The sequence below is a fragment of the Lepisosteus platostomus genome, chromosome 21 (genome assembly GCF_059453375.1).
Source record: "Lepisosteus platostomus isolate fLepPlt1 chromosome 21, fLepPlt1.hap1, whole genome shotgun sequence".
Classification (NCBI taxonomy): Eukaryota; Metazoa; Chordata; class Actinopteri; order Semionotiformes; family Lepisosteidae; genus Lepisosteus; species Lepisosteus platostomus.
The window spans coordinates 3851996-3872736 of record NC_142631.1 but is presented as its reverse complement, the minus strand read 5'-3'; the positions used below and the strand labels follow the sequence as shown (position 1 = coordinate 3872736).

General features: G+C 45.1%; 1 non-coding gene across 1 annotated transcript; it reads left to right on the top strand.

Moving 5' to 3' along the window:
- Positions 1–20364: 20364 nt before the first annotated feature.
- trnal-aag (transfer RNA leucine (anticodon AAG)) lies at positions 20365–20446 on the top strand. Its single transcript has one exon. It is a non-coding gene; the product is annotated as a tRNA-Leu (tRNA).
- The last annotated feature ends 295 nt before the right edge of the window (positions 20447–20741 follow it).

The window sequence follows — 20741 nt, the reverse complement described above, 5'->3', positions numbered from 1 at the left end:
CCAACTCGCATTGCATCAGTGAGCCTATGTAAATGTGTCTAAATATCAGGCAGCCGAAAAAGCAGCTAGAGTCTATCAGAGCACACCATGATATCTGCGGCATCTTTTGGAGTTGCTTTAGAAATCAATGAAAAAACAAAACAAAACATGATTAATTCAGGTTTAGGGGAACAGCAGACCATATGGGAAGATCGCAAGAATGAGTTTGATTGGCACAGCAAATATGGCCTTATTTATTTGTTGTCTGCTCCTTCTTCTTTTTAATAAAATCTGTTCTGCAAAGGCAAGTGTCTCCTTATCAACACTCATTTCCCCCATCCCTGCTCGCACCAGATTGTACCGTCTGTCCGTCAGAGGAACACAAAACCCAGACTGATCCTGGAATTGGAGGGAGAGTTGGGGGGGCTCCAAAGATTTCAAAACAGGCGGCGTCCCAGAAGATAAATCCGTACTGGATCTGCAGGAGAAAGGCCGTAAGATTTCGCTGTTTTAATTACGCACAAAAAAAAATCTCATCATGTTCCCTCAAGGTCAAATGTTGCCGCTTCATTAGAGGAAGTTCAAAAGAGTGATCGGAGTTTAACATGCAGGAGAGGAAAATATAATAATAAAAATTGCTTACACTTATATAGCGCTTTTCTGGACACTCCACTCAAAGCGCTTTACAGGTCATGGGGATCCCACTACCACCACCAATGTGCAGCCCCACCTGGATGATGTGACGGCAGCCATAGTGCACCAGAACGCTCCCCACACACCAGCTCTCAGCGGGGAGGAGAGCAGAGTAATGAAGCCAATTCATAGAGGGGGATTATTAGGAGGCCATGATGGGTAAGGGCCAATTACTCTTTTCGAGAAACACCCTGGGATTTTTAATGACCACAGAGAGTCAGGACCTGGGTTTTACGTCTCATCCGTACATGGACCACAGGGTGAGCGCCCAGATGAGCCCGCATCTTCTGCCAGTTGCATGCCGAGGGCTTTGTGCACTCTGGGAAGGCAAAGAGTTCAGGACAACATGCTAGATGTGGCTGAAGCAGGCTGGAATAGGACTGCCACTATAACTCCAGAATACTGAGACAGTGTACTTTTATAATTTGCTCCCTTTAACCACGGAACAATTTATAACAATCAACGGTTTAAGACATGTTCTTCCCCCCCATCAAGTGCTTTACTCTTTGCAGACGCTAACTGCTGGGATTCCTGCCAACAAACAAACCCTGGGAACTGGTGGGATTGGTCGGCAAGACACGGTGCCAATTAACAGAAGGTGCGCAGCAAAGTTAAAACGGAGCTCATCGCGAGCCCGATTGAATATGAATTTGAGAACAACAACAACAACAGCAGCATTTGACAGCAATATTTTTCAGTTTTCAAAGAACTGGAACCCTGCATTTTCCAGGTGCCTGGTGGCAAGTTTGGGGGAAAAACAGCCTCTGGAAAACGATGGGGGGAACATAGTGCATGGATTGAAATGGATTCTGAAAAGCACAGGACAAGATTCTGACTACAGTGAGCTTTCTGCCTGTTTTTTTTAATCTCTTATCCTGCAAACAGGCCAGAGCAGAGAGCGACACAAACCCGCTCTGCTCTTGGATGGGCGGCCAGTCCGGCGATCTCCACCAACCCCAGAGGGGACAGTTTAGTGAGTGATCGTACCCACCCAGCGGGTCTTTGGAAGGTGGAAACCAGAGGGCCCACAGTTAAAGCCGGGTGAATGCACGTGGACAAGAGCCAAAGGCCAGATTCGAACCCAGGACGCAGCGCGGTGCTAACCGCCACACAGCCCATGTTGATCTCCAATATACGTTTAAAGCACTGCTTCTTCATTACCCACCCATCACACAGTCTTCGTCACTACTGCAAGAAGGTCTCTCAATCAAAACACTGACCACCCAGATGATGACTAGTAATCGGATGCCATTATCCAAAGGAAAAATAACCACTTTTTCAGACAATTGTACAGAGTGAAACAAGTTATGTAACAGTCTTACAGCACAAGCTGCTGGACATGGATACTGAGACATACAGAACATACTGTACTGCATAGAGTACAGAATGAATAATACAAAAGATAGATAGCTTGGCAATAACATGGAGTGAAGAGAAAAACAATAATTTTGTTTTATTCATGGCTTTCGGGATACATTACAAACCCAGCACTGGATTGCAAGGTGCAGAACACGAGTGTTAGAAGCCAGTAAAGGAGATCGCCTGACCCATCTTACTCATTTGGTTGCTGGGTGCGAGAATCTGGATCACACACGTCGTGCAGAGTCCCAGGGGATCAGCTTCGATGAAGCAGCTGGGCCGTTCGTTCCAGACACCCACAACCCTTAGTGTAAAGAAGTACTTTCAGTAGTTCCCACTTGTGTCCATGCAGTGCAGTTTCACTATTGGTCCTGAATTAGTCCGTTGGGTTGTCTTTCTTACTTCCGCCCCCACACGCACTCTCCTTAGGCCTGGAGCAAGCCAAAAGCCACCAGTGATAACTAAGTAGAAATTTTAATAAAAGTAATAATTCCTTACACTTATATCGCACTCCACTCAAAGCACTTTACAGATAATGGGGACACCCCACCTCCACCACCACCAGTGTGCAGCCCCACCTGGATGATGCGCCAGTCCGCTCCCCACACACCAGCTCTCAGTGGGGAGGAGACCAGAGTGATGGAGCCAGCTCAGAGATGGGGGTTATTAGGAGGCCATGATTGGTAAAGGCCAGGGGGAAATCTGACCAGGACACCGGGGTAACACTCCTACTCTTTTCAAGAACAGCCCTGGGATTTTTAATGACCACAGAGAGTCAGGACCTCGGTTTTACATCTCATCCGAAGGGCGGCGCCTTTTTACAGTATAATGTCCCCATCACTATACTGGGGCATTAGGACCCACACAGACCGCAATTTTGTAAATCAGGTGGGCTGAAGTGTCGATTAAATCCAGACCCAGAACGCTGTCCTGCACCGTGTGTAGCAATGGTTTGTGAATTGGCACGTTTTAATATATTTATCGATTCAATTTTCAAAGGCAGCTAGGTGAAGCTGAAAATTAAACAAAAACTTCACCCGCTGTTCTGTACACAGCGCAAACCATGAATAAAACATTTTGTGTCGATACGCAGCTCCTAGTGAGTTGAATCAATCAATTATGCACATATTATGCACGTTGGGAAGTGATGTGCCTTTACAGTAAATTTGATTCAATTTCTTTCACCTCGTTTGTGTGCTGAACTGGATAAATCGGTTGACATCTATTTTGGCGTGGCTGTGTGTGCACAGAAATGGCCAAACACAAAAGAAAGCCGATTAAAAAAAAAAAACGTGAAAGTGATTCCCTCCATTAAATATGAAATGCTCACGATGGATTTTAAAAGGTCAAGTGAAAAACGATGAATTGTGAAGTTGTGCGGTGCTGGCTCTAGACTGCTTTTTGTGGCGTCTGATTAAAAGAACTGCAACAAACCAATGTAAATAGGTGACTTCTGTTCAATTAAAGGAAAACAAAACGAATATTTTGAATTCGAAAAGAACAGGGTGAATAAACCAAATGCAAGAACTTGCTGATGAACTTGAACAACTGCATTTTATTTATGCTTGTAAAAGGAGATTCAAGGTCATATTCACAACTATATTCACAGTGCTCTCATAATGTTATTAATTGCACTCAAAGCACCTCAGAGGTAATGTGGACACCCCTACTCTTTTCAAGAAACACCCTAAGATTTTTAATGACCACAGAGAGTCATGGCTTTGGTTTCACATCTCTTCCAGAGGATGGCACCTTCTTACAGTATAGTGTGCCTGTCACTACACTGGGGCATTAGGTACCACAAGGACCACAGGGTGAGTACCCCCTGCTGGCCCACTAACACCACTTCCAGCAACAAGCTTGGTTTTCCCAGGAGATCTCCCATCCAGGTACTGACCAGGCTCACATCTGCTGAGCTTCAGTGGGGCTGCCAGTTGTCAGATGCAGGGTGATATGGCTGCTGGCCATAATGTAGAGATTCTCCAATCCTGGTCAAGAAGGACCAATGTTTCTGTGGGTTCTCATGCCAGCTCATCGTTGGCTTAACTGTGAATTTAACTCCTCCTAGCTCGTTATCTGCTGATGCTTTGAAGAGACCTAGAAACTCAGCACGGGGCCTTCCAGGATCAGAACTAGACACCCCTGCGTCAATCAAACCTGTTCGTGTGGCACATGAAGTGCAGCATCCCAGAAGAACTGGACATTATTTCTAAACCATCCAAACTAGTCCGATAAAACAAGTTCTTACGAGATTGGAGACAGAAGTGCCCCCACTCCACCACTATTGTAATTTGGAGGTCAGGTAAAAATGACTACTCGTCCTTTATCAGAAATTCCCATGTTCTGGTGAGGGTCATGATCTTGGAGCCTCATCCTGACAGAGGGACAGGCTGAACTGGGAGCACAGGTCTGTCCTCACCTTAGAAAGCAGTCCGCTCCACCACAGGGCCACAGAGAAAGGGCCAATTTAGAACAGGCCATTAACCCCCCGGCAACATGTCTCTGGGAGCAAACTAGAGCACCTTGAGGAAACGTGCAGACTCCACGCAGATGACACCACAGGTACCATTAAACCTGTCACGCCCTGTACACCTACAGGGTGCTCTACTTCAGTCCTGTTCCTAGTTCCCTGTGATTATCCATGTCTTGGCGGTGTGTGTGGTTATGTAGCCCGTTTACTTTCTGTGCCTGCTCTGCTCCTGGCTCAGCATTGAGGGTTCGGATGTCTTGAGACCCGCCTAGCACCAGGTCCCTCCTGTCCATGTCTTTCCGACATGATCTGACCCCCCTGAGCCTGGGCTAACCCCTGTGTTTGCCCCATTTACAAGCTACGCATAGGGTCTCTACCGCTCACCTAGGCCCTGCCCTCCCTGACGTTCGTAATGGCCCAGGCCAAGACTTGTGAGGCAAAAGCCCTGTGTTGCCCCAGGATTGAGATAAACAACGCTGTTAGTGGCATTAAACACACACTGTTTGCTGATCTAGTCTTCGTGTCGTGCCTTGTAGGATCAAGGGTGAGCGTGGCTGCCAACAACTGTTTTGAGTTCTTCCTTACACAGATTACAGGAATCCCATAGTGACCATCGACTAGGCCAATTTTCGCAACCTGAAAGTAACCTTAAGGAAGAGAGCAGCGTTGCCTGTGAGATAATAGGCCTTTGACCAAAGCAAGTTAATGGCAATTGATTCTGCCGGGTTTCAGGCTAGAGCACAAAGTTGACTCTGTAAGCACACTGTGCCATTTGCACAACAGATAAAGGAGTATGGATCTAACCCCCGTAAAATCAATACGCTCAGAAGTTCTGCATTGCCACAGAATGCTAGGATTACAAATAGGTCTTTGAGACCAAGATCAGATAGATGGAATTTCACAAGCAAAATTGACTTGCTGTCATGGATTAGGTCTAAAAAAATAGAGGTTTTAAGAAATACAGTATTCACATTACAGGCATTTTGGTTTACTAATATATGCCACCAAAATGGACCTAAAAGCATTTCTGAAGGGAAGGCAGAAGACAGCTTGTGTGACCATTGAGCGTCAATCAAAGACTCCTTAAACTATCCCTCTCATCTCATTCTGACTCCCTCTGTTCAGCCTCACAGCTGGTGTTTCTCTCTGTGGGACGGCTGTTGGCTCTCTGCTCGTCCCTTCAGACAGCTGGCCATAGACCGGGTGAGCAGAACCTTAAGACATGTGAGCCACAGTGAGGATTTTTTTAGAAATAAAAGCACTGCAAGCCAGCAATACCAAACAAACAGATAAGACACACCATTACAGCAAGAATATAGCACAAATTGAGCAAATGAACATTGAAATACGACTACTGCCCTGGGTACAGTACATTTGGAAATACTATCACAGCAGCGAGTCTTGCCACAGGACACCGCATACAGCTGAAGGTAATGAGCTCCTGACACCAGGATGCAGTACCTCAAGGTGACGCAAGACAGGAGCTGCTGCCTGATAATTGCTGAACCTGCCACCTTGTCTATCAATCATAGCTGTTAATTAGCAAACAACGTGGTCTAATATTTATTTTTATACCCCTTTCCCGGGATCTCTTGGGAAATGAATCCGCAGGCAGGGTTATTAGACATACTTACACGAAAAACAATTAAGCATGAGGTCACATCCCCGTCTTTCAAGACTATGCAGCTGTTTTTTTTCCCATATATAGAGCAACCTTTGAAGTTAGAATCGGTTCTCTAGATTTCGATTTCGTGCAGGAGAAGGTAATTAAGCACAGCACTTCGAGTTCGTGTCAATGTGCAGTTAAGGCAAACTCGGCACCAAATGAATGGAGGTAAAACGGAAGCAACAACTGCGCTGTGTTCACCAAACTCGTCTCCTCGCTGAGCTATATTGCGCACTGGGATCTGTTGTTGGGCAGAATGGTTTAAGGCGTGACACTGTCTTATTCCCCAACAGCTTTTATCGTTTGGATTTGAAGCCGTTTTCCCTAGGTCAAAAAACAAAAATGGGTAATTTGGAAGAAATTGTCTCACGGTTACAATCTAGAGGGAGATGTCACAGAAAGTTGTGAACATGAATAACGTCAGCGTGACTCATCTGAGCCAGTGAAGGAGACGCAGAGCTCATACACCCCCCGACAGCCAGCGGAGAACCTGCTGGGCAATGAGAACCCTCTCGTAAACTCCTGACACCTGATTACCGCCTCTGTAAAGACCTCCTCTAATGATTAACGCAAGAACCGAATTTCGAGATTGTTCCTTACCCCAGTGCTTGCTCACTGGGCAATTTAGAACAATCAACCCCAAAACGCCTTGAAGAACAAGTTGCGTTCTGCCCTTTTACGTGCACTTTCCGATAACCTCTTAACAGCATCAGTAATTATTAATTAGGGTTACGTGTCAGCGGCGTGTATGCTGTACTAGCTGAGGAGCCAGCAAAAGAAATTGTTTTCTTTTTCACAACCTATTGTCTGGTTGTTCTCCTGAGCCAGGTGAACAAGCGGATAAAATGCGTTTTCCGGTCTGTTTCGGTAAGACCCAGGCCGAAAATGATTTAACCTCTTTTTATTAGGAACACGGCCGCTTTAAGACTGCCAAAACATTTCCGTTTTGCCCTTCGCAGCTCCGGATTGCATCCGCTGCAGAATAACACTTCTTTGTTAAACTGTTATTTACGCACGATATTTTCGCACAAGCGGTTCATAACTTCTCGGGGGTGGGGAAATACCACGGAATTATTCTGAAGAAGGTCCTGTCGGACTTTCCTTTGGTTATCCGGACGGTACCCCGGTTAATTGTTACCATAGCTTAATCTGTATCATGGTACTATAACAATTGATGAACAATTATGATGTCTGTTTCTAAAATATAATAATAACAGTGAGACTACCACTTACAAATCAACTCATCACAGAGTTGAAAACATTTTTAAAATGTGTTATGGTACCACGGTGTTAGGAAAGAGACCACAGCTTTTCACCCAAATCATGTATTTAAACTGCATGCAAATACGCACAAGGCACTAGACTTCATAAACCAAGCGATGCCGCTTTCAGTGCATGGAGAGTATCTTATGCAAGGTACGGTAAGCTCGCTGTTCTGCTTTATTTTATTCATTTTTATTTGGAGGCCTCCAGAAGCCGTTATGCCTGTGGGGATTATGTATCACACGTGTTTTAAAAAATGAGAAGGAGAGAGAGATACAGGTGGGAACCTAATAAGCAAGCGAAAGCAGTGTTAAAAGCAGGCAAGGTGAAAGCTGGTTTTCAATTACAGCCAAATAAAACCAGGAACAGGCTCAGCGTTCTCTGTTGTGATGGTGTTTTGCTACAACAAGGAGAAACCTTTTGTTCTCAGTGCTGCAACAGCTGTGTACCTTTCAAGTGAGGAGGCTGGTTGGGGTGAGAAACTAAATATAGCTATATCTGCAGAGTTATTAAAAAGTCAGGATAATACAGCACAGGCAGCAGGGCTGCAGAGGAATATTTTCAGCTGTCTCTGTGCTCCAGAGAGAAGCACATAAAAAAAGTCACATTATTTTGGTTTTTTGAGAAGCATGACAGAAGCAGAGTGGCACAGTTGTTCTCACGGGTTCAATTCCTGGGGTGCTGTCTGTGTGGAGTTTGCCTGTTTTCCCCGTGTCCGCATGGGTTTCCTCCCACAAAAGACATGCTGGCAGGTTAACTGGTTTCTGGGAGAACTGGTGTGAGTGTGAGAGTGTCCGTCTGCCCAGTAGGACTGGTGTCCCATCCAGGGCGTGCCCTGCCTTGAGCCTGTTGCTTGCTGGGATAGGCTCCGCCCCCCCCCCCCTTCACAATCCAACGCTGCAGAAAAAGCTGTTAGAAAATGAATGGATGATTAACAAAAGCTCTGGTGTTATTGTACTTTATAGTGTACCAGCAATCTCATTCCTTCAGTCATGATGCCTATTCTCGTTCAGGAACACCAAACCACCACAAAGCTGGCCATGCAATTAGCACCAGCGGCAGATATTCCAAGAGACAGGTGAAGCTGCTTTTTGTCAGCCTGATGCTCATGTTTTTTGGCAACTGGGGGGGGGAAACATCAGTGTGATGTCTCATCTGACACATCCCCACAGCTTAGCTTCTGTGCTGCTGTTTTCATGATGGGATGCGCACTTTAAAAAAAAAGGGGAACGATTGCAACACTGTTCTGAAGCAGATTTGATTGTTTGCCTCGAGATACCCGTCCATTGCAAAGGAATGCAGACGTCATCCTTACCTTTCATGTTGCAATGAAAGACCGCTTAATGCTCTGTGCCAGTGTGGGGTGACCACTGCGTTCTTTTCCAGCTCATCCTTCATTATTCAAGAGATCTTTTAGCAGCAGGGTCAGTTACAGTCCCTGTTAAAGGATCGATTAAGTAGAAATCAAGATGCAGTGGGACTGTGATGAAAGAGGGGGAGTGCTGAGGCGGGGTCCCCCTGACACTTTCTTTACCCTACATGCATCGGGCTCTAAATGAGGCAGTGTCTTCCGTTTTCCGACTTCCAGCTGACAACAGCCGAGGCTTACAGTTACACTGCTGCCTACTTCTATAGCCCCACATCCTTCTGGCTGATCCAGTTCTGTTGCTAATTTATGACAGGCTAGCCCGTTTGCTGTTCAGACATGGGGTTATGACGAGTGGAAGGGACTCTTAATTGCCAAGGTATCTGAAGTAATGGCCAGTAATGGCTGAAGTATGGCCAGCAGCCATATCACCCTGCAACTCACAACTGGCAACCCACTGATGCTAAGCAGGTGTGAGCCTGGTCAGTACCTGGATGGGAGACCTCCTGGGGAAAACTAAGGTTGCTGCTAGAAGAGGTGTTAGTGGGACCAGCAGGGGGTGCTCACCCCGTGGTCCATGTGGGTCCTAATGCCCCAGTATAGTGACGGGGACACTATACTGTAATGAGACGTTTGGATGAGACGTAAAACCCAGGTCCTGACTCCCTGTGGTCATTAAAAATCCCAGGGTGTTTCTCGAAAAGAGTAGGGGTGTAACCCCAGCGTCCTGGCCAAATTTCCCATTGGCCCTTACCAATCATGGCCTCCTAATAATCATCCAGGTGGATGCTGGTGGTGTTGGAGGGGAGTTCCCATTACCTGTAAAGCGCTTTGAGTGGAGTGTCCAGAAAAGTGCTATATAAGTGTAAGCAATTATTATTATTATTAATGCACTTTAATTCAAATCCCTTCTACTATTCATCCTGAGGTGTTGATAGTCTCTTGAGTGTTCCCAGTCGGACAAGGCCCTTAAATTCTCATGCGGAAGGAAAGGGAAGAAAAAGGTTTTGTTCTTTTTACTTAATTGTGTTTTAAGAGTTTTGTATTTATTTTTTTTTGCCCACCCAAAGGCTTGCATGTTAAAATAAAGGTTTTACACAGAAGAGCACTGATCCACGTCTGTAATGAAAGGTTTATCGGCCTACGAGGCAAAGAGTCATCCCTAGACATCCATCACAAATGTGGCATCCCGGTTATTAGGAAAACTAGACCTTGCGGTAGTTCATTCAGATTTTCCTCTGCTACAGCATATGGGCCAATAATTAATGCTCTTCATTTGCCATTAATTAGGTGTGAGTTGTGACAGTGTTGCATTAGCACTAATGTGACCATTAGGAAAAAAAAACATTTTTTTTGAAGGGACCGCAGAATTCGATCCAACCAGGGCGTTTCGATATTTTAGCCTTTCCCTTGTTTTTTTTTTTCCCCTCCAACTGTCAACAACTTAACCTTCAGCATCTCCTCAAGGTCCCCCCTGCTACCTCACGAGAGTCATTAAAAGCCGCAATGTGCTAAAATCGAGAAGCCGCCCTCTTCGCTGAGCGGAGAGGCAGCGGGAGAGGGGGAGCAGGGGGATTGCAGTCCGGGGCCGAGCTGGAGAAGAAGTGAAAAAAAAATCAAATCAAATCAAATAAAACGATTGCTATTTTAGTTCTCCTCCCACAGCCCCGTTGGGAGTTTTAACCAAAGAGCTGATCTTGACGTGTCTTCTGGATCTCCTGTGTGTAATGGCCTGCTGTCAGAAATTGAATTGTAGACAAAGCCTAAAAGATTCATTAGCTGCCGATGAGTTAATGGAGCCTGTTTTTTTAACGATGGATTAAGATGTCCACCTGTGTGGTTTTGACGGTGCGGTGTCCCTCATTACTTTGGGTTTTTTAAAAAGCTGCTGCTGTGCTGTGATTTGCCCATTTCAAGAATGCAAAGATGGACAGGGATCGTTACCCCACCAGTTCCCCGATTCCCAGTTCCTGACCTCCCGTGCCACAGTCCAGTGGATTTTTCTGGATCTTTTTCTTAAAAAGGCTGGAAAGTGCAGCAACGAGATAAATCAGACAGATTTAACATTTAGAACGTAAGAACAGTTACTAACGAGAGCAGGCCTAATTTGGCTCATTTAGCTCATCCGAGAGCTGGCACTGTAGTTAATTGATCCAAGGGTCTCATCCAGTTCAATCAAAAGCCGAAGAATGACTGGAGTGAGAGCCGCAAAAGCCTCTTCCCCTATTTTATGACTTCATGTTTAATTGCTATAAGCTAATTGGGAGGGGGAGTTCAAAAACAATCAAATTTGAATCACTCAATGCACATGCAACTGCGAGACGGCCGGACTTTGCCTACCATCCTTAGGCCCTGCTTGCAGTTGTCCAATTAAAAAACGAAAGGAGAAAGGATCCCCGCAGATGAAGGAAGAGCCTTGTGCGGATCACGCTGCAATTCCGAGAAAAGAACATGAAATGCTGGAGTTTTCAAATGGCTCGCTCGGTTTCATAGTCAATATCCCGGATACACTACCTTTCAATGTCACTGTGCAGCTGCAAATCGGAGACCTTTCAGACGAACTGAAGCCAGCGATATGATCACGGGAGACCGTTAAAACCTTTCGGATGTGCTGCCAAGTGAAACGTTTAGCACCAGACCTCTGAAATCTATACCACATGAACTGAAGAACCCTTAAAAGAAATCAAGTGATTAATGGCAATAACGGGGGCGGTGGATAAGCTGCTTTAAACCTGCAGATCTGAACTGTGAGGTAGAACGTTTTTTTTTTCTTTCCCCCTTGTCCTTTCTCCATCTTCACTCCAATGCATGAGAAAACACTGACTCATGGGATCTGGCTTTCAGCATAATTAATAATGCAAGGGGCTGCTACTAAACAGCACAGGCATAAGGTATCTCGGAAATAATGGCTTGACATGGGCCAGGATAATTGAACCTTTTCCCCCCATTTCACCCCAGCGGGCAGCGGGTCTGGTTTTGCCTTTCAGGGAGTTGGCTCGGGTTACGTGCACGTTTTGTTTCTTTCTCCTTCGTTAAACTGAAGCCACCTCGCACGAGCAACAGAACATCGGAGTCCTGCAGATTTTCATCCCGAGAGAGAGGTCACGGGCGACTGTTTCGGTACTAACACCACATTTTTGGCGGCCCTGGACAGAACGTCAAGGAAATTAAATTGGAAAACGTTTTGACAGTAATAATGCAATAGAACCAATGAAAACCTCCCTAGAATAAATATATTAGTGTGAAAATATAAAGAGCAAGAACTCAATTGTTTGAATTCACCTTCATTTGACAAGGTCAATTACCTCTCGATACGTTTTGTCTTCTATGCTTTACTATACAGTCCAGTGATCTCACTGTTACTCCACTTACTCTGCATACATTAGTAGCTGATTTTATGCTTTGGCATTTTTTCTTTTCTTTTCAAGAAAGTCTCTTTGCCCTTGGAGCCTTCTCTAAATACGATTCGAAAGGTTATGCCCATAGTGAAAAGCTAACTATATCGGATTCTTGCTCCCTGTTTTCCTAGCACCAGGGCAGTAGCACAAGCTAATTGAATGATCTCAGAGCTCAACATATGCGACTTCTCCTGCATTTCCACTGGGATCTTAGACACATTGCTCGCCCAGTAACACAAACTAGATGATATCAGCAAATCCTGTTTGTAGAAAGCACAGCAGACACAAATGCTGAGCAGGGTCCACTTCCAGATGTCAGCAATTAATCTCGCGCACACATACAGTATATCTGTCCCTTTCTCAGCTTTTAAAGGACTGTTTCCCCCATGCTTTCCTTGGGGCTGCAACATACGAGCAAACCCGAAGCATTTCTGCCTGTCCATTATTTCAGCGATGGCATTCAATAGATGGACAAGGGCGGTCAGACTAACAATGCAATGCTTCCTGTAAATACTGCTCTACCAAATCATTCGGGAATGTTCATATTAATAGACTCATACAACTCCACCTCCTAGTATAGATTTCCTTGCATGTTCCTATGCAAGGAAATATGGAGATATGTGCACACTCAGCCCACAGTAGATTGGGAGATATACATGGGGAGGTTCCCTGGGCATTTTATTTCATTATCCTGCCGTTTCTTGTAAATCACTGAGGCTGTCTGAATTGACACGTCGGCCATGTTATCATGTTACAGTATATGGACTGGGGAAGGGAATCCAAAAGGCATGCTTCTAGTAACGTCAATTACATTAGTCTTTCCCAGAGAATAATGAGGGAAACATTGAGCCTGCTACTACTTCACAGTCCTGGTGAATCAAGGGTTTTTGCTATTTTGCTCAGGGCGGGTCACTCCCTATGGAACATCACATCACATCTGGTATTTTATAATAACAATTGCTTACACTTATATATCGCTTTTCTGGACACTCCACTCAAAGTGCTTTACACCTCCACCACCACCAATGTGCAGCCCCACCTGGATGATGCGACGGCAGTCATAGTGCGCCAGAATGCTCCCTACACACCAGCTCTCAGTGGGGAGGAGAGCAGAGTAATGGAGCCAATTCATAGAGGGGGATTATTAGGAGGCCATGATGGGTAAGGGCCAATTACTCTTTTCGAGAAACACCCTGGGATTTTTAATGACCACAGGGGGTCAGGACCTGGGTTTTACGTCTCATCTGAAGGACGGCGCCTGTTTTACAGTATAGTGTCCCCGTCACTATATTGGGGGATTAGGACCCACACAGACAGCAGGGTGAGCACCCCCTGCTGGCCCCACCAACACCTCTTCCAGCAGCAACCATAGTTTTTCCCAGGAGGTCTCCCATCCAGGTACTGACCAGGCTCACACCCACTTAGCTTCAGTAGGTTGCCAGTTGCAGGGTGATATGGCTGCTGGCCATTTAAGTAGGGCTTCTGTCTTTAACCCCACCTGTATATAACCAAGCAGTGATCAGAATGCAAAGTATAAGAGGAAATGGCAGCTCAGCATTGTTTCTCAGATGCTTCGAACATGCACTAAATCTCACTTTACACAGAGGACAATGATATCGTAGGCCTCATGCATCAATCTATTTTTAGATGTAAAAACAATTCTGACATGACAAAAAGCACCTTTTTAATACCGCTCACAGGATGATTCTAAATCACATTAGAAGAGCCTTCACCTTATTTCATTAAAAAGGAAGGATCGCCAGTATTTACAAAGTGCTTTCCCTCCTTAAAATAAACAGCTACAAGAAACTACAATGCTTTGAGCTACATTCTGCAGTGGAGTTTTAATGTGGTGGAGTGGTGACATAGTTGAATTTCAATGCAGAAACAGATCCTTCCACTGTCCTTTAAACCTGCTCTGTTTTGAACAGCTTCACAATACTGCAGCCCTGCCCTTGATAGAGAGCCTGGGCACAGGCCTGGCATCTACTGGCACTAAGCAATCAACACCACCGAAGGTGTCGGCAGCTCCTAAAAATGAGACTAAAACCAGCCCAGCTGAAAGAGCTGTCAGCTAATTAAGCCGCAATCCCTGACAAAACTCATCATGGAGCGCTTTGTAATTGATGCCTTGAAAGGCGTAGACTCATTTTCTCTGTAACCTCAAGCCTGGGAAGTTTCCGTGCTTTTTAAAATTTACAACGGGCTTCCAAAGAGTCCGTAAGATGAAAGGCTGCAACCAGGGAGAAGGGTAAAAACAAAAAGTCTGCCTTGGGTTTGATATATTCTGATATATTCTAGTTCTGAGCAATATTGTGGTTTTATTTATGTTTTATTTCAGACATTTTGGTTAATGGAAAGTCAAGCTTATGTTACACACGGGATGCCCAGCTGTTATATCCAGTACTCAATCCTTTTTCAGGCTTGCTGATGCCAAACCATGAAATCTAAATAAAATCTACAAGATGCAAACTGGTGATAAGAGTTCGGTTAGACAGCAAGTGTGCCCGTCAGAGTAACCGGGCCCTGTGTGCGTGAGTCTGTTGCAGTTCACCCCTTGAATCCTGGACAGTGCAGATTAAAACCCCAGCAGGCCCATGAGGGGACCATGACCAAAATCTTCAAAGGACAACAGCTCTGCGTCACTCACTCCAGAAGAATCTGCTAAATATCTCCCCCTCCTGAGCAGCGCCAGTGTTCCTCTTGCACGATACAACAAGGAAACCAGGCAAACTCATTACTGAACCTTCAGTCTTCTCTGGCGGTCTTTCAAGGAAAACCTACTTAACAAGGACTCTCGGTTCAGACATAAATAAAGTTCAGAATTATGAAGACTGCTCTTTACCACCACCGGCGATAAAATATTAATAGCAGGTCAACAGGGCTGCTGGGAGTGCTGTTTGAAAAGAATGACTGAGCGATTGTTACGTCACGCCCTGGGAAAACTCACCGCCCTCAATCAGCTCATTCACATTCCAGTGCAGTTTCCAATGAACTACTGAGACAAGCCTTCTTCCACCTGCCTGCTTAAACCAGCCTGACACAGCACTACTAGCTCAGTACTGGATTTTTATCTAGTTAGAACCACATTGTTTCTTGTTCCCTCTCTGCAAGAGTTCTGGTTCTGACTTTGTTATTGTGGATTTACTGGCTTTTTACCCTGGCCTGACCTCCTGACCCATGTTTCTGGATTAATTTCTGCTTGTACTTTCGAGTTCGGAGGATTCTGCGTAGGGTCCATCTACTGGATCGTGATGGCAATTTTTCGTTACTTGAGTGAGGATAAAAGTTTTGGGGGGGATGCACAGGCACAACACCCAACCGATGGTGGGGTACAAAGTTGATCATCTGGTAGTAGGATCAGTGTCGGTTCTTGACCGCTCTCCAGGAGGAATAAAATTGAGGAAAAAATATCTTTCTTTTGTTTGATTCCAGTCACATAACATGCATCTTTTTAATTTTCCCCCTTACCTCTTTTCTGCTTTTTTTGTTTAGGGAATATCTTGGAGAAGACGTATTTCAGTAGAGGTGACCACCCCCCTCAGGAAACTCTCTCAGGCAGCTCAAGAATTCCCAGACCGCCTGTGGGGGTGGGGGGGGGGGGACCCCGACTTGTTTCATGTAAGCTTTGCGCTCAAGTGGGAGTTTTGGTGGCGATACTTTGTTAAAGCAGACATCTAAAGGTCAGTAACTAAGTGAGCTAATTATATAGCGGCTTTTCCCGACAACGGGAGATGTTGAAAGGGCTTCAACAAGCCCCAATTAGCTGCTAGTAACCATGCAATCGAGATGAGCACAACGGCATGTTCTCATTTGTAACCTTTTTTCACGTTCTCTTGTTACACCTCACGGTCCCGGCTGAGCCGTTGATCACACGGTGGAGCGCAAAAGTGGAATTTGACCGCTTTTCCGACACAAAGCGTCCTGTGACTCCTGAACACGCCCAGAAAAAATAACAGAGTAGGGGGTGAGCGTATTTATTTGAAGGAGAGAGGCTGGGCAGTGCTGAATTTCATCTGAAAATGAAAAGAATCGCTGTCTGTCTGGCAGTAAATAGGTTACTGAAAGTCGCAGCCAGGACCTTCCTCGTACGCTCCTGTATATTCTGCTATAGAAGTTAAGGATGTCAGAATAGATGTGACATTGACCCGCAGCCTGTTTCCTCAATGAGTTTTCCTTTTCAAGGTTTCTTAGAAACGATGGTATAAAAGGTTAATCTAACACGGTGATAAAACGACGGAGTAAATAAGGACGAGTTAAAATATCACGCTCAATTATTAATCAGGGCGAAAGGCCGCTTCTGAAGAGGAGATAGCTCTTGCCCGTAAAGTGCATGTGATTAGTGCTTAATTGCTAAAATAAAAATGTGGGATTCCCTGTGCCGCATATTAAAACGCAGTTTTTGAAACATATTACATTAGAAATATTTATCCACTTCCTCTTGAAGAAAATCTTGATGAAACTTCCGAAACCCCCTTATAAAGGTTTTTAGTGGTACACTATAGTACAATTAATGTAGAGCGTAATAAAGCGCATTGAACCGCAATAAAAGCATGGAAAACGCAAATAAGACAGATGTATTGCAGTTTGGGAATCCCGGACGAAACGTGATAAAATATATCAACTTTTTGAAAACTTGTATTTAGAGAATCTTAATGACGAGGAGCAATGATCGTACGACGAGCCTATATTTGCCAACAAAAGCGAGAATCTGCATAAAACACAACGTTTTGGCCGTGGAGCTAATGAGAACACTATACTGTAAACAGGCGCCGTCCTTCGGATGAGACATTAAACCGAGGTCCTGACTCTCTGTGGTCATTAAAAATCCCAGGGTGTTTCTTGAAAAGTGGGGTGTTACTCTGACATCCTTGCCAAATTTCCCATTGGCCCTTACCAATCATGGCCTCCTAATAATCCCCATCTTGAACTGGATTCATCACTCTGCTCTCCTCCCCACTGAGAGCTGGTGTGTGGGGAGCGGACTGGCGCATCATCCAGGTAGGGCTGCACACTGGTGGTGGTGGAGGGGATCCCCATTACCTGTAAAGTGCTTTTAGTGGAGTGTCCAGAAAAGCGCTATATAAGTGTTAAGTATTATAATAATCATTATTATTAATTAAAACGGTAGTAAATACATTGATAATGGAGCAGTCCAGTTAATAGAGACGTAAATGAGAGAGCGTTTGGGGGGGTTACATTCGGCAATAGAGAGCCTTTTCTTTCAGTCCTGTACAGTTTTACTCAACTTCGGGCGAAACTGTTTAGTCAGCACATGCGTTTTTAACTTATGTCTTAATGTGCTTTCTATTGGAGATCTACCGATGACAACATTGCAGAGACTTAAAAGCGCAGTAAAAATGCATTTTTGTTCTTGTGCGCAAAAAAAAAAGCAAAAATATATTCCACAATACACTGTAACAGTAGTGTGAAGACCGCAGTTTTGGAAAGAGGTTTTCTGTTCATAGTGTGAACTATAAACTGCTTCCGTGCATCCACAGCAAGACTGGAACAGGACTGCGTTTTGTTTTAATTGAGCTTAATATCTTCAGTCTTGGGCAGAGGATATTGCGAGACAGTCATGCAGGTCTTCATAACCCTACAGGGTACTAGAAAAAAAACGACCGCAACAAATTACTTTAAGGCCGATAATGACATAGGGGCTTAGCGGCTAACAGTGGATGTGACAAAGGAGTGCGTTTAGATCCTTTGCTGACAGAGGGGTATGAATGTGGAACAAGCTGCCCAGCCAGTGTGACTGCCGGCGATTTCCTGGTACGCTAACAAACGGCTGGATCCTGGATCTGTTGGCCGGTATAACTTTTTTTTTCACCTCATTGACGCAACTCCTTATTTAATTACTTTGTTCCCGTAATGACACAAACTATTTTGGAACTCCCTCGTAAACTGGAGTTGGGGGGGGCTGTTATCAAGGTGATGTCGGTGAAGTGTTGTCGGAGCTTTTTGCTGGTTGCAAATGAGTTTGGGGGGCGGACAGCTCACAGCCCAGCCACAACCACCGAGTTGGTGATTTTGTAAAGTCTCTCTCTTCGGGGGACCCCGTGTTGCATCAAAACGTCCCTGATCTCGGGTGCTCGGAACAAGGGCCCGCTCCGCTTAAACAGGCATCCTAGCAAAATCGCCCATATGCTACTGCCAGTGAGGTGCGGGGGGTATTAGCATTCCGCAGATTGCTAAACTCGCACATCGGTCTTCCCTGGGGAGCTCGGAGAGGAGCTGCCAATTTCCCGGGCTCTGTTACTGCTGTGCCGTCTCTCCCCTGAGATTTGGAAACCATGAGCTCTCCTCTCACATCCAGTATGCCGCAGCCGCTAATTGCTATCTGACTCAGGGACTTCCAGAAAAGACGGAAAAAGACCGGAACCTTTTTTTATTTAAAGGCACACAGCGTAACCCAACCCCCCTCCCCCGTCACCCCGTACGGGGTTAAATTAGGGAGCCGGAAACGGAGTGTTAAAAAAAGGGCGCGCTTTTCTAAGCGCCTGAACTCGGTCCCATTTCCTCGCCTGCGCCGTGTTTGCCGGCCGGCGAGGACAGGTTTCGCATAAAAAAAAAAATTGCTACACACGCCTTGCCTAACCCCACCCCGAGTCACAGGTTTTCAGAAATTGTCAATGTCAACGAGCTTTCTGAATTTGTGCCAACGCATATTACATTTACCGTCAATGGGATGGGCGTCCCTCAACGACAGCGGGGTGAAGGACTCCCTTATTTTATTCTTTTTATCTAAATATATTTCAATGATGTCTAGAGATCATTCAATAGAAATATACCATCTAGCAAAATAGTGTTTTTAGTGGTGAAAGGCAAAGTAGCTTTTACAAGGTTACAACAACCGTGTCAGCAGTATTTGTTTTTGCACCCCGTTGACTTTTATAGCGCTACTCTTTCCGCTGTACTCATTTTCTTACACGTCTCTTAAACCTCTGATCTCGCTCACTATGGGAGAAGAGATCAATCCAAAACAGACAGAAACTGGCTGACAGAGGAAACGGTCAACAGCCCCGCCAACAGATACTGATATCACTGCATAGCTTGGGCATTCTCGCTTTCCAAAGAGGACAACAAATCCCAAGCCGCTTTTAATTGGACTGAAAAAAATAAATCGTGCGTTCTCCTTACTTTGCCAACCTCTAATGATGTACATATAAAAATAACATTGAATGCTGCTGTCCTAATGTGACCGCTGCAAATTACAATAATATACACTCTTTTGGTACTAACAAAAACCTATTTTGAGTACAGGAACAAGTAATAGGTTTATTCCATGCTGAAAAAAAGGACACAACGTTTCGGCCGTGGAGCCTTCTTCAGGTGTGAGAAATCCATAAATTATACTAATAAGCTAGTGATGCACGGACCCCCAGACACGATCTCGCTTGCCTTTTCTGGGTCGGTTTTATTTCTAAAAAAGACGACCCAGAAAACACAGGTAACTCAAAACACCAGCAAGAACGAAATGATCCTGTCTGATGGGCGAAAGGCAACCAGGCATTCTGCCTCAGCCAGCCCTTGTGCTCAACCATCGCTTTGCTACCCATCCGGCGATGTGTAAAAAAGCCCGGCTCTGGGGCCGGAGTGTGTCGGTCAGCCGAAACAAAACCTCAATTGTGCTGCTTGACGGAGACGTGTCGAAGAAAAGTGTGGTGAACACCGCAGGGCTGCCCCTTCCGGGCGGGCGACAAGAATTGGAAGTCGACGCCCGAAGTTGTTCTGTCAGGATTTCATCATTTTTACAGCAGATGGGGACGTGCTGAAAATAGGCGCATCTGCTGTGGACAGGGTCTCAGCAGCGTTCGTGTCGGAGCCGCGGCGGTTGCTGTTGTTTTAGGTAGTGGATTCAGCTTCTGATATTGGTCTGTCGGCGGGACCGTGTTTCACGAAATCGCGCTCCGGGGTCGGTAACAGCAAAACAAAAAAACGAACTGTGTAATAACCATACTGGGGTTAGACAAAATAAAATATTAAAAGCGGAACTGCGGATCAAGAGTTTCAATTGAAACGTTGTCAAAAGTGATCCACTATATTAAGAGTGTTGATTTTACCCACTACAGTACTAGAGAATAGCATGAGATTTCTCTCTGTGCTTTGACCCTACTGAATCACGATTCTTAGGAACCCAACGGTCCCCTAAAGATGCAATTATCACGGTAGCGTGGCCGAGCGGTCTAAGGCGCTTGATTAAGGCTCCAGTCTCTTCGGGGGCGTGGGTTCGAATCCCACCGCTGCCATAAAGATTTCTTTGAATTGTGTGTTGAATTGAACTCTAGCACCAGTTTCTTCCGATTAACACTAAAAGAGGTTTTTCAAGTTTCAAAAGAAATAAATCTAGCTTATTTTCTAATGTTTTTGTAAAAAAAAAAACATTAAGATTAAATAATAATATCAGAAAAGGCATTCCTTAATGCTTATGAAGAAATTGGACAGAGGGACCACATTTTCATTCAGACGAGATTGAAATATTTTTCTGACTTTCTATGAGAAACACTCATTTGAAAGGAGGATTATCCCAGACCGTTTTGTTTT